The sequence below is a fragment of the Pan troglodytes genome, chromosome 13 (genome assembly GCF_028858775.2).
Source record: "Pan troglodytes isolate AG18354 chromosome 13, NHGRI_mPanTro3-v2.0_pri, whole genome shotgun sequence".
NCBI lineage: Eukaryota > Metazoa > Chordata > Mammalia > Primates > Hominidae > Pan > Pan troglodytes.
The window spans coordinates 49537644-49555830 of record NC_072411.2 but is presented as its reverse complement, the minus strand read 5'-3'; the positions used below and the strand labels follow the sequence as shown (position 1 = coordinate 49555830).

The 18187-nt window shown below is 40.7% G+C and overlaps 1 protein-coding gene across 1 annotated transcript in view; it reads left to right on the top strand.

Moving 5' to 3' along the window:
• The window catches only part of LOC134808083 (collagen alpha-1(III) chain-like), a 432853-nt gene that overhangs the window by 306156 nt on the left and 108510 nt on the right, over window positions 1-18187 (top strand). The window lies entirely within an intron of this gene.

Genomic DNA, 18187 nt, shown 5'->3' with positions numbered 1-18187 from the left:
TGAGACCAGTCTTGTTCTCAAAGGGCTTGCCATCTGGCTGGAAGGAGAAGAAAGATTGGCCTGCAAGCTTCACAGGTGCTGTAAGAATAATATCATGACCTGCACAGTAATCACACTAGTGGTAAGAATAATGAGAATAGATAACACTGATGTTTTTGTGATGTGCCAGGTTATTAGTGATCTAAATAGATTATAGTATTTAAAATTCTCATGAACCTAACAAAAGAGATGCCAATGTTATGTCCGCTTTACAGATGAGAAAACAGGCACAGAAGTGAACTAGCCTGCTCGAGGACATATAAGTAGTGAGGAGCAGCACTGTTCTGTCTGGCTGTAGAACCTGCCCACATGAGCAATTCTCTGTGCTGCACACAGAAACTCCATTTGAAACAATGTCACCAACCGCAGCTTTATATACATAAAGCCATTCAATTTTATAGAAGGATTTTGCAAAATGTTTCTGTAAATAGCAAATGCTCTTGACACATTCAAAAGAAGGTTCAGTTGGCAAAAGATTGATTTATGCTTTTGTCTTCAGGAACGTATCTATTTTGTAGTGGAAATTTCACCTAGTTATGTGGATATAAAATTTTAATCAGCTTACATATATAGCAGAGGAAGGTAAAAGCAATACAGTAGATAACCTTTCCTTCTAGTCTACCCATGAAGACATTTTTGACAGGTGTTTTTTAATACAGAAAAATAATACAGAAGAAAACCGAAATGTAAACTATGCCACAATTACAGATAATCCTTATTGACTTTGAACCTTAATCAAATGGATCTATTACTTTTATTTTTTAAAAAGTACAGAAAGGTATAAAGTGAAAAATAAAATCTGTCTTTTCCACCTTAACCCCCTAATATGGATAAGAATTTCTGGAGTATCCTCGAGGAAACTGATGTGGAGTTGAATACCTTTTGAAGGGGCTAGAAGGAGTGAAAAGACACTTTCTTTGTGTGCTGAGTCCCCCCCAGAAGGTACGAGTCACAAAAATAAATATTACTTTATTTCCAGGCATTAAGTGTGGGGTGTCGGTAGGAAAGAAGATTGTCAAAGAGAGAATCGTTAACCATTGAGTCTCCTGTTTCTTTCTCAAGTGTCTCCACCTGCATCCCCTTTGGTGTCCTCATGAGTCTTCCATGACCCAGGCATGGCTCACTCACTTCCATCTGGACCAAACATGACTCATATGCTTTCAGTAGCCCCCCAACCCAGTTTCCTCATTTTTATCCTTACAACTCTGAGAAGATGATCTACACTAAAATCCAATGCAGACTCTCCTTTCTACTCATACTCCTTCCTGTTCTCTCTTCTTTCCTCTTTCTGTCCCTATTCCTCCGTTCCACTTTCTATCTGTCTCGGTCTCTTCCTCTATCTCTTTAAGCATCTCTGTGCATTTCCACTCAAGTTTAGACCCTTGCCATTGCCACTTTTTCTGCCCACAAATGGGTGCATTCGATGGTACATAGTGATGGTGTTTGAGTGCATGTGTCTTTCTAAAATAGTCTATGGCTTGCCTGATTCTGTTTAAGTCCTTAACAGCATATACAAATCCTTTGTGGGAGATATCTGGAGTCAAACGAGTCCTCACTCTCATCCTACAGGCCATCGCTGAGTGCTTCTTTCATCAATACACCATTGCTAGGCGTGAAATGGGCTATTTTGGATTTTAAGAACCAAATGTAAATGTGCTTAATGAGCCTCGAGGGAGCTGTGGCATGGCCAGGGAAAAAAGGCTTTTAGCAGCAGATGCAGACAAAAGTATTGGATTTCAGTCTCTGGGTCTCCTGAAAAGTCAAAGACAAAGAAAATGGAGATCCTGGCCACTGATGGGGTAGGAGTCAGTCAAAACCTAAAACCCTGAGCAACTGGAGTCTCTTGACAGTTTTCTCTGGTAAAGAATTCAACAAACGGTGGGGGCACATAGGGAGTGTAATTATTTATTATAGTAGTGCAAAGCCCCTGGTACTGTTGGGTATTCCTTAAAAGAGCTCAAGGAAACCAGCAATGGGAAGGAAGTCTCTGCAGCAGTTTTAAGGTTCTGAGAAGTCATTTTTAACATTTTTTTAGATGTAACTTGAAAAACTCATCTGAGTATTCAAAATCTGCCTGAAATCTCCTTTTGGCTCTGTCAAAACAACATTCTTTGTCTCTTTACTAGTAAATATGAAGGCTAGTTCAGGCATCTCAGCGCATTAGAAATCTGTTGAATGTCTCAAATTTACTCTGCTGTAGCTTGGGGCTGGAGTCTGGGAGACTTCCTGCCTCTGACAACTGTTTGATGCCTACCCGACCAGGTTGGGCCAGCTCTTCTTTAGTGTGTTGAAAATGGCATGTTTCTCAATATAACAATGCTGATACTTGATCCTGGCAGAAAAAGAAGTGAAAAATAACTCACACACACACAATTTTTTTATGGCTTTAGGCAAGTCAGTAACTCTGGGCAATCCGTATGTTTTATATTCTGCAGCAGCTGAGCTTCCAGCATTCTCATCCCCTGGGAGGAGGAGGAAGGCGGGGTCACCCACACTGTCTGCTTGATACCCATGCTCCTACACTCTGGTTTGGAAACTTGAGGCTGGCTGTGTCCACGCTCAGCCTACGCACCGCCACTCTCCACATTCCTCTTCCCCAGTTTCTATTCTCTTTCTTGATCTATTTGTAGTCCTATGTGTTCTCCATTGGCTGGAAAGCTCTGTGAAGACAGAGGTGGAGTCCTTTTCTTATCTCTCAGAGCACGGAACACGGGATTTTGTACATAGAAACCACTAGGTAGATATTTGCTAAATAATCATAATTTTTAAAAAAGTAATGTGTTTTTGTCTTTTTGGTAAGTCCCTGTTCTCTTGACAAGTATGGTTAATTTTATACTCTAGCCACTACTATTAATATGATGATGTCTTGCTTACATTTTAGGTGCTCATGAGCCTAAATTCTATGTTTTTTTTTTTTCATGTTCAGTTGGAGGAATATCAGATTGTGTGCCTCTGAATAAATCACTTAAACTCTTGGTGTTTCAATTTTTGTGTTTTTTTAAATGGATAGAGCTGTTATAAGGTATAGGAGAGTAAGACTGGGAATGATAGGGAATGATGATTGTGGTCCTGGCTTACTCTCTTTGTGATCTTAAGCTACTTACCCGAACTCTCTGAGTTTCATTTACCTTCTCTGTAAGGGGATATGGCCTCACGTTCAGAGCAGTAGTAAAGATTGAATGACATTCTACAAGGTGATGCCTTCATGACTTTTGGAACCGTACTTGTACTTATCCAGTGCCCAGTAAACTCCATTGAAGAGGATCAGCTTGCTGCTGAGCTTGTAGTGGGGAGAGCAGGTCACTGGGTCCTGGAGAAGAGGCCATGGGGCTTGTTCTCTGACTGTATCCTGTGCTGAAAGCACAACCTCAGGGCAAATGGTTAGTGGCTGCCAGAGAGATAGGTTTTAGGCCTGGGGTGCTGACCTAGCCCAACATTTCCAGGCCTCAAGTGCACCTCAGGGTACCAGAGTGGTAGATCTAGAGAGACTATGCAGGCTAGGATAGAGGATACCTCAGTCCCAGCAACTCTGGGCAGATGGCCAGTGACCCCTAGGGACTCCATGGTGCCTTGGAACTTTAAAAGACCCAGAAAATCAGCCCAACATGAGGGCTCTCAGCATGCTTGAAGTTGCATTTCCCACCACCCAGACAGGAGGAGACTCAAAACTAAGTCGATTTATAGAAATTAAAGATGTGATATTTCTTCCATACTTACTATTTATAACATTAACACTATATTAAGTCTCCCACAGAATTTCACCTATGTGTTGAGTCTATTTGACAATATTAGAGGGCTTTGAGGAAGAATAAAGTTTTAAAAATAATATATTATTAAATACTTTCTGATTGCAAATTTGGTAGTTTTATTGTCTTTTTGATTTTTTAACAATAATTTTTGATAGCCTGGTGCCATGGACTGAATACTTGTGTCTCCTGAAAATCCTTATGTTGAAGACCTAACCTCCAATGCAATGGTGTTAGGATGTGGAGACTTTGGGAGAGAATTAGGTTTAGATGAGGTCATGAAGGTGGAGCCCCCATGAATGGAATTAGTACTGTTACAAAAAGAGACACAAGAGAGATGATCTCACTCTCCACCATATGAGGATATAATGGGAAAATGACCTGCAAATCAGGAAGAGGGCCCTCACCAGGAACCAAACCTTGGACTTTCCAACTTTCTCAGAACTGTGAGAATTAAATTTCTGTTGTTTAAGTTACCTAGTCTGTGGTACTGCATGATAGTAGCTTGAATTAAGATACCTGGACTCTGTATAGAGCATGATTTTTACCCTACTGTATGGCATGGCCACCTCAAATCTTATGTAAAGTCAGACAGAATAACATATATACTGATATGAGTAAATAGACAATAGATTGTTGATGTAATAATCCCTAATGTAACACCCTACATAGTGACAGATTTAGTAAATATTTGGGAAATGAATGAATTAATGATCAGATTCTGACAAATCTTTAGAATTATCAACAGACATAAATTTTGTTCTCCTTAGCTTTAGTGTTAGAAAAATATTATTATATTCTAATCCTTGTAAAATTAGTCATTGGTGTATAGAATATATGGCAATTCTCCACTAATTAGAATATATGAGTAATCAAAGTAAGTGTATCTTTCCCTGACCATACTGAATAGCTGAGAATGTATAGAACTTGGTGACACTCTTGGTAGGTAATTTAATATCTCATAAGCTGAAGGCAATATTGTCCTTAGATAATATTGAGAAGGTGGCCACCTTTTTTCCTCTTTAAAGAAATTATTACTGTTAATATGATTTTTGATTGACAAATCATAATTGTATACATTTATGGAACACAATGTGACATTTTGATATATGTATATAATGTGAGATGATTAAAGCAAGTGAATTAACATATCCATCTCCTTGCTTACCTATTGGTTTTTATGGTGAGACATTTGAAATATACTTTTCTAGTTATTTTAAAATATGCAATATATTATCATTGACTACAGTCAACGGCTGTGCAATAGATGTCAAAATCCATCCCTCCAGTTGAAACCTCTGTATTCTTTTTTTTTGAGATTTCACTCATGTCACCCAGGCTGGAGTGCAATTGTGCGATCTCAGCTCACTGCAACCTCTGCCTCCCAGGTTGAAGCAATTCTTCTGCCTCAGCCTCCAAAGTAGCTGGGGTTACAGGCATGTGCCACCACATCCAGCTAATTTTTGTATTTTTAGTAGAGATGGGGTTTCACCATGTTGGTCAGGCTGGTCTCGAACTCCTGACCTCAGGTGATCCACCTGCCTTGGCCTCCCAGAGTGCTGGGATTACAGGACAGAGCCACTGCACCCAGGCTGAAACTGTGTACTCTTTGATCAACAACTCCTCAATTCTTCCTTCCCCAAGCCTTTAGCTATGGTAAACATCATTCTATTCTCTACTTTTGAGCTCAACTTTTAAAGATTTCACATATAAGTGACATTGTGTGGTACTTGTCTATCTGTGCCTGGCTTATTTCGCTTGGCATAATGTCCTTCAGATTCAATCATGCTGTTGAAAGTGACAGGATTTTCCCATTTTAAAGGCTGAATAGTATTCCATTGTGCATATATACCACCTTATCTTTATCCATTCATCTGTTGATGAACACTTATGTTGATTTCATATCTTAGCTATTGTGAATAATGATGCAATGAACATAAGAGTGCTGATATTTCTTTAATATATTAATTTCAGTTCCTTTGAATATATATTCAGAGGTGGAATTACTGGATCATATGGTAGTTCTGCTTTTAGTTTTTTGAGGAGGCTCCCTACTGTTCTTCATAATGACCATACTAATTTACTTTCCTACCCACAATGTGAAAGAGTTTCGTTTTCTTTGCATCCTCACCAACACTTATCTTTCACATTTTGATAAAAGCCATCCTAATGTGTCCGGAATTGGTGGGTTCTTGGTCTCACTGACTTCAAGAATGAAGCTGCGGACCCTTGCGGTGAGTGTTACAGTTCTTGAAGGCGGCATGTCCGGAGTTTGTTCCTTCTGATGTTCGGAAGTGTTCAGAGTTTCTTCGTTCTGGTGGGTTCGTGGTCTCGCTGGCTTCAGGAATGAAGCTGCAGACCTTCGCGATGAGTGTTACAGCCCATAAAGGCAGTGTGGACACAAAGAGTGAGCAGCAGCAAGATTTATTGCAAAGAGCAAAAGAACAAAGCTTCCACAGTGTGGAAGGGCACCCCAGCGGGTTACCACTGCTGGCTGGGGGGCAGCCTGCTTTTATTCTCTTATCTGGCCCTACCCACATCCTGCTGATTGGTCCATTTTACAGAGAGCCGATTGGTCTGTTTTACAGAGAGCTGATTGGTCCGTTTTGACAGAGTGCTGATTGGTGCATTTACAATCCCTGAGCTAGACACAAAAGTTCTCCACATCCCCACTAGATTAGCTAGATACAGAGTGTTGACTGGTACATTTACAAACTCTGAGCTAGACATGGAGTGCTGATTGGTGCATTTACAAACCTTGAGCTAGATACAGAGTGCTGATTGGTATATTCACAATCCCTTAGCTAGACATAAAGATTCTCCAAGTCCCCACCAGATCAGCTAGATACAGAGTGCCGATTGGTGCATCCACAAACCCTGAGCTAGACACAGGGTGCTGATTGGTGTGTTTACAAACCTTGAGCTAGATACAGAGTGTTGATGGGTGTATTTACAATCCATTAGCTAGACATAAAGGTTCTCCAAGTCCCCACTAGACTCAGGAGCCCAGCTGGCTTCACCCAGTGGATCCCGCACTGCAGCTGCAGATGGAGCTGCAGGTGGAGCTGCCTGCCAGTCCCGCACTGTGTGCCCGCACTCCTCAACCACTGGGCGGTTGATGGGACCGGGCGCCATGGAGCATGGGGTGGCGCTCGTCGGGAAGGCTGGGGCCGTGCAGGAGCCCATGGCGGGTTGCGGGGAGGCTCAGGCCTGGAGGGCTGCAGGTCCTGAGCCCTACCTCTCCAGGAGGCAGCTAAGGCCTGGTGAGAAATCAAGCGCAGCGCTGGTGGGCTGGCACTGCTGGGGGACCTGGTGTACCCTCCACAGCTGCTGGCCTGGGTACTAAGCCCCTCACTGCCCCGGCACCCGCGGCTCAGAGTGCGGGCCCACCGAGCCCATGCCCACCTGGAACTCGCGCTGGCCCACGAGCACCCCGCGCAGCCCCAGTTCCTGCCCGTGCCTCTCCCTCCACACCTCCCCGCAAGCTGTGGGAGCTGGCTCTGGCGTCGGCCAGCCCAGAAAGGGGCTCCCACAGTGCAGCAGCGGGCTGAAGGGCTCCTCAAGTGTGGCCAGAGTGGGTACCGAGGCTGAGGAGGCGCCAAGAGTGAGCGAGGGCTGCGAGGGCTGCAAAAGCTGTCAGCATGCTGTCACCTCTCACTAACAGGTGTGACATGATGTCTCATTATGGTTTTAATTTGCATTCCCTAATGACTGGTGCTGACATTTTTTGTGCACCTGTTGGCCAATAGTGTATCTTCCTTTGAGAAATGTTCAATCAGGACATTTTCCCCTTTTTTAATTGGGCTATTTGTTCTCTTGCTATTGAATTGTTTGAATTCCTTATGTATTTGGGATATTAATTCCTTATCAGGTGTACGGTTTGCAAAAACTCTTATTCATCTTTTTTCTCTCTCGTGCCTCTTACTCTTAGGTGAGAACTTAACTCCTCATACAGCCCCTGTCACTCAGGGGCTTTCCACTGTAGCAACTTGTCTCTGGCATTTTTCTCTGTTGCACTCTCTAATTGTCTTGCTACAAGATTTATGTACACAGATGCTTATTGCTGTTTTAGATATAATAGTGAAAAGCTGGAATTAAGGTAAATATCCAAACAAGTTGCGATAGTCCCAAAATGGATATCACGGGGTCATTATCGATGGTGTTTTCAAAAATTATTTCATAACCTGAGAGAATGTTAGCATCAGTATATCAGATGAGAAATTAGGATATAGTTCAGGCGTGCGGCTCTGTGGGAATATCAGGGTAGACTATGGAGTACAAAGAGGAATCATTGTGCTGGCTCCCAAATACCCTTGGTTAATAATTTTTTTCTAAGTAGAGTTTTTGAAGAATATTGGGGGGTAGTGACTCTGAGCTCACAGTCTTTTTTACAAACACCTGGAATGCGATCTTCCTATATTGCTGATTAAGTGTAGAATGTTATTTTTCTAGTTAGAGCCAATATGGGGTTGGTTGACATCCTCATCTGAAAACTAAGGAGCATTGGTCTGATGCATGCTTAAACAAAAGACCCTTTCACCTTGGCTTCAGTGTGTATCAAAAGTATCTATGGGCAAGGTCAAGAATCTCTTTAGAAAATAGTTTTGAATTTCTTTTAACCCAAAGAAGCGGATTACAAAAATGCTTAGCAGTAACCATGATTATCTCTTGATGTTGAAATTGTGGCTTGTTTAATTTTCTTGTTGGTACCTTTATTTCCTAATTTCTTGGCAATGAACATGCATCAGTATTATAATCAGAAAAAATAACATTAAAGCCTTCTAATTTGCTTGTATATCTGGCTCTCATTGGCCTGTTTGGCCAAAAGTAGGTCACATTTTCAGTAATAGGCATATTATTAATATCATGCCTTTACCCCTACCTGCCAATGAAAAAACTTAGGATCCTTAAACTGCTTTCCAGGTATTTACAAGAGCCTTCAGTTATGTCCTTCCAGGGTGTTGCTTTCTCCCATTCTGGCCTCTGCATCCAGCCATAGTGCCCAGACAGGTTCTCTTACAGAGCTGGATAACTGACCTTTCCTGAGTGACATTGCTGACCTGTACAATGGCCCTGGCCAAGGAGGAGGATCACTTTGCTTCCTTTACCACTTTCCTCTGTGCATTCTAGGACCCTTCCTCAAATTCCCTAGAAGCATAGCTGAGACTAAACTGAAAAATTTCGTAAACATGGAACAATGGGAGGGAAATCCATTCTAGAAACTAACTTTTAGCTGTGACTACGTGGGGTTGCCCTCAAGGCCCACAGACCCAGGGCTACCCTCAGAATCTCCTTCCCAGTGCTTTGCTGCTCCCCTGCTCCTACATCCTGGAATGCTCTGGGCTACTTAGGTCTCAGAGTTCACATCTGTGGGCAACTCAAAGAGAACTGAGGGCTTCTTCCTTACAGACTAAGGCTCCCCTCTGGGGCCTCATTTATGGTGTCTAATGGAAACTTCCAAAGACAATGACAGAAAATATCTTTTTCTTTGGAGAGAAACCTAAGTCCCTCCCCTCACTCCCCTCAAGGGAGTATCGTGAGGTTCTCCAATGCCAACAGGAAAGTTACTATAAATTATCTAAAAATCAATATATGACATTAGTTCTTTCTGGGGTTTTTAGTCATCAGTTCTACATATGGTCCAGTCCAAATTTCTCAAAGATTTTTCAGTCTAGTTCTTTTTTTTGGTCTCTCATCTTCACCCGTCTATGGTCAAGATCAGGCTGGTGTGACTGACCTTTCTCTTATCCTGTTCAACCTGTCTCCTCTGAGTGGTCAGGAAAATACACACATGCACCCAAACATGTACTCACACTCATATAGCTCCCCAAGAACAAACAGTAGTTTGTCCCTGTCAAACAGTACAGTGAAAGAAACATTTCCCTGAAAGAAACAAGTGTGAGGAATCTGGCTAAAACTCATATCCCATGGGTTTCTGTTGGTTTACATTACCAAACAGAACACTTATTTTCTCAGTAGAAAACACCTGCACTCAGTTTACTTCACAGTCTTCCCCAAGAACAATAATGGGTGGGAACTTCCTTTCCATTTGTGTCACTAAAGAAGCCCACTTGAAGCAATGATGTCAAATCAAAAAGGAATAGTTTATTTACCCCAAAGGTGAATTCTGTTCTCTACCTCTTTGGAGAGAAAATTGCTTTCTTTTTGAAAATGCAGTTTTTCAGCCTCAGAGAGAGAGAGAGAGAATATTTTTCTTTTTAATTGCCACTTTATACTGAGTGTTAGTTATTTGTGCATGAAGCTTGGCTTTACGTTTACACATACCATGTTTCTTCAGGGCTCTTTCTGCTACTACTAACCCAAGAAACAAATGATCAAGAGTGCAGCATCAACTAATAATAGCATACTCTTAGTCTCTTCTCAGGTATCATTAATAATTGGAAGCTACCTTTGGTGCTCTAATCTGGAGGAGTGACTTGCATAGATACTCCCAGTCCAGGACTGGACCAGGACTAGGATGGCCTTTGGGGCACTGAGGTGGAGGTGGGACAGGGTCGGCGGCTGTGTTCACATTGTCTTCGCTACCATTACCTCCAACCAAGCAGCTGGAAATGCAGCATCTGAGAGAGTCAGCGTTTCTTGGTCCTGTTCAAGTCTCCATGGGGCTTCCATGTTCCAGGAGAGGGAATGAAAAGGCCCAGCGTGGAGATGTCATATGTAAGAATGACTTTAGAGAAAGGAAAACTGGGAGTATCTTCCAATGAGTTTCAACTGTTATGAAGTTGATTACCAACAGAGTTTATGATTGCAGATATATAGAAGTAGAACTAGAAAGAATGAACTTGTATGACCCCAAGAATGATGTCAAAAAACTAGCAACATCTCCTAATAATAAATGTGATTTGGCGCAAGAGGATGTGGCACACTACTCACAGTCCTATCTCCGTCCCCCTGCACACAGCTTGTGCCCCTTAATCAACTTTATCACTTATTTAAAAAAAAATACTGTCCACCTTTGTCAGGATGATCACCTTATTACATATAGCGTGTAACTGCATCCCGGCCCCACCACCCGTGCTTTCTTACAGATAATGCCTCTTCCAAGACCCATCTAAGAGTAATACCTCCCTCAAGGCCCAGCTTATACTTCCTTTTCCTACACAAGGCTGTTCTTGAATGTCTGCACTGAATCTCATACAGCGTGCATTTTAGCACTTAATTATACACAGTGAACACTCCTTCCTTTGCATGCCTGTGACCCTTTCCATGGGTACAAGTCATTTGTCATCTGCAGCATTGCATTATTACTTTCTGTTTTATGTCCATTCAGTCATCCAATAAACATTCACTGAATATCTGTTTGATTCCAGGCACTGTGCCTGACACTGGTAATGGAAGAAGAGCAAGGCATCGTGTCTGGTTTCAACAAGATCTTGTGTTAGTAGAGGAAACAGATGCTAATAGCATTCTCTGATTTAGTATGTGCCTTAAGAGAGATATGAAGTGACTGCTGTAGGAATCTTAGAGGAGGGAATACCTAACTCCAACAGAAAAGGCTTTGATGGGACTAGGCTGGATTTTATAGGATGAATTGAAATTTTCCAGGCAGAGGAGGAAAGCTATTCCAGGAAGAGGGAACAAGAGGTGTAGAGGCAGAATTATTGGAGGGCATGATGTCGTTGGTGACTGGTGATCTGAGTTGTGAGGGTTAAGCATATGCTGCATAGATATGATTTGGATAGTAAAAGAAACGATCAAAGTGATAGCTTGGAGTTGGCTTGCCAGGGTTCTTATCTTCTATGTGGAGTTAAGAAGTGTGTACATTTTGCTTAAGAGTTCTAAAATTTGTAAGAGAAGTGACAGAGACTTATTTGATATGAAGAGAGTTATGGTACAGTTATGGATTAGGGACCAGAGTGGAGAGAGACTGGAGGTAGGGAAGTCAGTTAAGAGGGTGAATTGTAACTGCGAGATGCTGAGGAAAAGACCAGATTCTGGAAAACAGGGAGAGAGGAGAAAAGCCTCCTGTAGCTATGATAGTAAGCTCAGTTAAATTGTACTTGCTCGAAGGAGATGTCCAGTAGGCAACTAGAAATAAGAACATTATCTTAGTAGGCAAGTCTCTGCCTTAGGTGGAGAACTGGGAGCCACTGGTCATTGAAGCCATGGACGTAGAGGGTAGATAAAATTACGTTAGGAAAAGTAAATAGCCAGAAGAGAAGGCTGAGTGGACAGATGAGCAATACAGGAAAGGGAGGGATAATTAGTAACAAGATCTCAGAACTGGAGGACATGGCCGGCAGTAACCAGATAAAAGGAGTTTTTCCAAATGAGATGGGCTGTATTTGAAGAAAGGTGAGAGTGTATGAGCTAGGGTAGGCCTAAGCAATTTGAAGGTAGGAACTATCCCTTTTTATATTTTTACCCTTTATTGTTCCTACAACATTGCTTTATACATGATAGGTCCATAATAAATGTATGTTGATTTGTAACAGTTTACATTTTGTGTGTAAAACTCTCCTGTTTTTCCTTCTTACGCTTCATCTGTTTCTTCACAGTGCTAATGCTTAGTAGGTTTATTCTATAACATTTATTTCATAAACAATTATTATTAAATAGTTTCATGTTTTGGATTTCTTGGTTCCTGGGGGATGGGCCGCTAGAAACTTGCTCTTCAAAATGTGGCCCATAGAGGAGCAGCATGAGCATCCCATGGGAGCTGCCTCGGCGTACAGAATGGTGGGACCTACCCCAGGCCTGCAGAGCCAGAGTCTGTGTTATCACAGGATTCCCGAGTGATCTGCATGTATCTTACAGTTTGGGAAGCACTGCTCTATAGTCATTTTTTGAAATTCTTTCCTTTTTGGAACTCTTTATTTTTGTAGTCTTTACTTCTTCATCAGAACCGCATTCTGGCTCCTGCGGAGTCATGTTGGTACTTCCAGGACCTATTGCCCCTTGACAAAGTTTGATATATCTGATTTTGTAAAATAGCAAGTGTGGCTGAGTTCATTCTACTGAGATTCTTCATGTCAATATAAAAAAAAATCTATAATATATTCATCTTATAATCACACAAATAAACCAACGCTGATATTAAAAAAAATTATGTTGCATAGGACCCCAAGGGTTTATGTTTGGTATGACTTAGAAATTCTCAGATGTGTGTCTGCTTTATTGCTGGTTTCTCTCCCACTGACATGTAATTTGCAAAACCACAAGTTCTACCTTTATGATGTGAAGAGTGTGTCAAAAGCAGGAGAGAAAGGAAAAGTTCCCCTGAAGAGTTGAGTTCCAAATAGAAGATGCAGAAATATTGGGGGAGACAAATCTAGCAATGCATGCACCTTCTGTTCTCACTGCTTTTTATATAAGAGCATTTGGCTCCATTTCCTGTGGACACTAAGACTGCCAGGTTTTTGCTTATTCAATTGACTTTTATTGTTTTGATTCAAGCTTTTAAAATATTTGCAACCTAAGAAGAGCTTATGTAATTCTGGGTACTGATAGATGAGTGTAAAGATCTTTGGAAAACAGTTTGTTAGAAATGATAGATTAAGTGTCTTACCCTCATTTTGATTATTTCTTTTGGGACTTTATTTTACATTATCACTATATGAATAATAACTGCTGCACTTACTTTTAAGAAAATGGAGAAAATTGTATTTTTTCCAAAATTGTTGCATAGGATTCTAGGTCCTAACCGAAATCCAACTGTAGATGTATCTTGGCAATGTCCAACATGGCTGGCCTTTTTACTTTACTAGTATCATTTGCTTTCAAAGAAGGAGCAGAATTTCTTCTTATTGGATTAAAATTTGTCTTGAAAGTAAAAGCAAATTATGCTGAGCATAGAATTTCAAACCTGAGTGAAAAACATCTGAACGCTGGGTGTTCATCTTTCTAACAAGCTTACCAGATGGATGGGAAGTGGTGTTTGCTGTGTATTTCCTCAACATATCAATATGTGAGGATGTGGTACAAAATATGGTTTTCCTGCAAATGAGCAAAACCATGCCAGAGGAGTATAAGCAATGTGTTTGTACTCTGAAAGAACTTTAGAAATTGGAAGGCCACTATTGACTTAAAACCTGCCCAGTGCTTTTTACTCGTCAAATTCTTAGAACTGATGTGATCGGGGTTGAAAAGATACAATTGTTTCTGCTATTCATCTAACTATTTCGAGAGCACTTAAAGGGTTCTTTCAGTCAAGAAACACAAGGACAACTGAAAAGCTATCTGCATTCATGGCCTTTGAATTAAAAAAAAAAAAAAAAGAAAGAAACTGTAAATTTAGGCCACCAAAAAAAGCAGTGCGTATCAAGGGATTTTTCCAGCGTTTTAGTGTGTGTGTTTATGACCAATGAGCTTTCTTTGGCTGTCAATCAGTTAAGAATTAGGCCACAGTCATGGATCAATGGTCAATTGGCATTATTTGAGAACAGTTATGGAATTAGTCATAGCAGTGATGCAATGATCTCTGATCATTGGAGCTATTAGGAAGGGGGAAATGGCTAATCGGCTTCTAAGATCCTATGAACTGTCTATTTCTTTTTTAGGAAAGTAAAACTGCCTTGGCTTTTGTCTTAAATTCTTAGTGCTAGTCCAAAACCTTTATTCTTTCTTTGTTAATTATTGTTTCTCAGTGGCTCTCGTTCTTATGGTATTGATCATGGGTTGCCTACATTTCCTGGAAAAATAATAATAACTTCTCCAAGCCAAGTGAAAGTTATCTTATCATCCCAAAGAGAATAATGAAGTGGCTGAAATGTTGAAAGATTCATGTTCTTACAGGTCAAAATTAGACACTTATAGTCACCATATTGCTACTAGTGACCTATAAAATTTAATCCATGCCTGGGGCTGAGAAAATCAGATACCTTGAATGCTCATTGTATTCTTGGTCATAAGTTTCCATCATCTTGCTGCCTCTAGGATGGAAGAGGAAATATTCTAAGCCACTTCCACTGGGAGAATTTTATCAATTCCTGAGTTGAAGGTGACTCCTTCGAACTGAGAGGTGACATATGTGAAACTATGCCCAAGAGCTAGTGTTGGGCTTAAGCTGATTTGATGGGAAATTTGACCCTGCAGCTGAAAAGAGGGCCCCTTGCCCCTTGATTCCAGGCCCAGTGAGATCCCATTTTTCTAAACTGTAAATAGAATATTTTTGAATATATTAAAGAAATAGAATATTCTTTGATATCTCAAAGAGAGTTCATAGAATCATGTTATGCTATTGAAGAGGATGAGGCAAAGGCATCTGGTCTTTGCATTTTTTAAATTTTTTATCTATTTTTTTCTTTTTTTTGAGATACAGTTTCACTCTTGTTGCCCAGGCTGGAGTGCAATGGCGTGATCTCAGCTCACTGCAACCTCTGCCTCCCAGGTTCAAGCGATTCTCTTGCCTTAGGTTCCCAAGTAGCTGGGATTACAGAGCATGCACCACCATGCCCAACTAATTTTGTATTTTTGGCAGAGACGGGGTTTTACTATGTTGGTCAGGCTGGTCTTGAACTCCTGGCCTCAAGTGATCCACCTGCTGTGGCCTCCCAAAGTGCTGGGATTACAGGTGTGAGCCACTGCACCCCACCTGCAAGGGCTTAAATATCTCCAAAACACTTGTTTTGTGGCTTTCACCCTCTTCACTCTGTTAAACGGTTGTATATGAAACCATTGTTTTACAAAGGAATTTTACGAAGTAAATGTGAGGCTGTGTACTGTCACGGGTAGAAGACTGCATTACATGTTAGAAGATCTGGGTTCTAGGCCCAGTTCTTTCTTTGGCAGTTGTTCAGCTTAGTAAGGTCACTTGACTGCTCTGACCCTCATTTTTTATGTTTGCATAATGGGGGTTCAATTAGTGGCTGTTATCTATGACCTTGCCCCTTGTTGTTTAAATAATGTAGCTTCTCTAACTTTGGTCTTGAAAAGTACAAAATGGCTAACTGTTGAGACTAATGCCTTTTTTCAGACAAAAGAATAAGAAGGACATTGTTAGTGCATTCTAAAATGTTTGGTATAGAAAGCTGTATAATCAAACCCAGGACAGGGAGAGGGTATCTGTGTCTTAAATGTGTTAAGAATAGAGTCATTATTTCACAAGAAATTGGGTCACAGTCATACAAATGGGAGAAGCAGAAATTTATTATGTGGACCAGACAGGTGGTCTTTGGAAAGAAATGAATCCATGTGCTGGCAAGGTGTGTTATTAGCTAGCTTAGAAGAAAACCAGCCGTGACTAATGTAAAACCACCATGGTTTTCCCTGGATCAGAGCTCAAGGTGGAAATACTTTTTAATGAAGCCAGCAGAATGAATACGAAAGCCATGGACATTTAGCAAAATATGTGAAGCTGTGCAATTTACAAGATGAGAAAACAAACCAGGAGACTGGAATAAATACAGCTATCCAAGCTGGGAAATAGTAAAGCTAGTCAATTTCTCTGGAATTTCTTCTTTCCAGGGAGTACTAGAGGCAAACCTTATATGGCAGAAAGGAGGAGGCTAAGGGCTTGCATTATACTAATTTTGTCGAAACTCCTAACTCCTCCAGTCCATGGGTCCCTGACGTATCTCTTTCAGTGGGGACCATATTGTGAAGTGTAAAATACAAATGATATAATTTGGCCATATGGTAACAGCAGAAATTAGCCAAGAGTTTCATGCGCTTTCATGACCTTAAAAATAAACCATTGAACTCTCTTCTTAAAAACATTAACAAGAAATTAATGCAATGGAGGCACTCACCTTATTTCTGATCCTCAGGGAAAGTTGTGTAATGGTTTGATATTTATTTTTTACTTCTGACCCAGAACCACATTCAGGCAAAACAATCCTAGTTTCAATGTCATATCCTTAAAAGGAAAAGAGCAGGGAATGGAGTGGGGTCCAAGCTAGGGAAATGAGCACTGGGGATGGGGTGGAGGATCTACTTAAGTTTTAATTATGTTCCTTTTACTCTGCATGTCACCATGTCCCTTATGTCAAAAGGGACAGCTTTGCTGTTATCATCATCCTGGTCCACTGTCTTTGTTTCTGATTTCTGCTAGGAGACACCACTTAGTTGGGTGGTTCATTTGTATTTCCTTTTCTAGCTTTCTGGTCTACTTAACTCTTGGTTCTGGATGTATTCTTAATTTCATCAATTCTTACTGTATTCTTATAGCCCTCAATGATTGCCCTAGCCAATCTCTCAGGAAAGAGGGATTTGGACATTGTCTATGTCATCACATGGTTGCAAAGAGAGGTGAAATGGTATACAAAAAAGTTGCTTTGGAACTAGATGGGTGAGTGTCCTCACAGACAGGACAGCAGTGGGAGGTTGTACTACTGTTTCAGCAATCAAAAGACCTCTTCAGCAGTGGCTGCTTCAGAATGACACAACTGATCAACCATGCTAGAATGACCACCACCACAAAAACAACAGAAAAATAACCTTAAATTCAAAACTCACTGATATCCCCTGCATATTAGAGTTCATGAAGATTAAATTAGGTTAGCACATAGTAAGACATTCAAAAATATGAGTTTCCTTCCTTTTCTCTAAAAGAGAAATACTTTAAAAATGCTTTTGAACTCTCAAATCATGAGTGTCACAAATAGAAGTCAAGTCCAGACAGCAAGACTTTCAGTGGCATTTACCTTGCTCAGGGTAGAAAAGGTTTTCTTTTTTTTTTTGTCAGAGAAGAAATCCTGATGGTGGATGCTGTGAAATCCTAATATAATTATTTTAACAGTATTCTTCACATATGGCTTGTGATACTCATATTAAATATCTGTCAAGTAGTATAGTTACTGTCAGCACTGTTAATATGAATTCATTAATATTAACCTTTAATCCAATTTTATAGCTAAGTGGCACTGTTAGATACTTATTTGTTTCTGCAAAGGCGGGAATTTCTATCAGCCCTTAGACAAGTGGATGGAGCACAGGTCCAGGATTCCTGGCTCTGTCACATGTCAGAAGACCTAGTCAGAAGACTCTGGATGCTGATTTTTGCATCTAACAGTACTGCATGCTCTGTGTAACTTTTGGAGTTTAGTGAGGATCAAGAGAGGTTGTTGAAATTAGAGTGCTGAGAAGGCAAAAAGCCTGATGGGGAGAAATCTGACAACTTTGTAATGACCTTTCTTTCAATATAGGTTCCATGCTTTGAATCAGTTTGTTCTTTCAAACTAACCTCTTTATTTAAAATACAGATGTACCTCAGAGATATGGCAAGTTTGGTTTCAGACCACTGCAATAAAGCAAGTCACACAGATTTCTTGCTTCCCCAGTGCATATAAAAGTTGTGTTCACACTATACTATAGTCTATTAAGTGTGCAATGCCATTTTCCCTAAAAAACAACATACATACATTAATTAAAAAGTACTTCATTGCTAAAAAAAGAAATGCCAATGATCCCCTGAGCCTTCAGTGAGTCATGATATCTTGCTG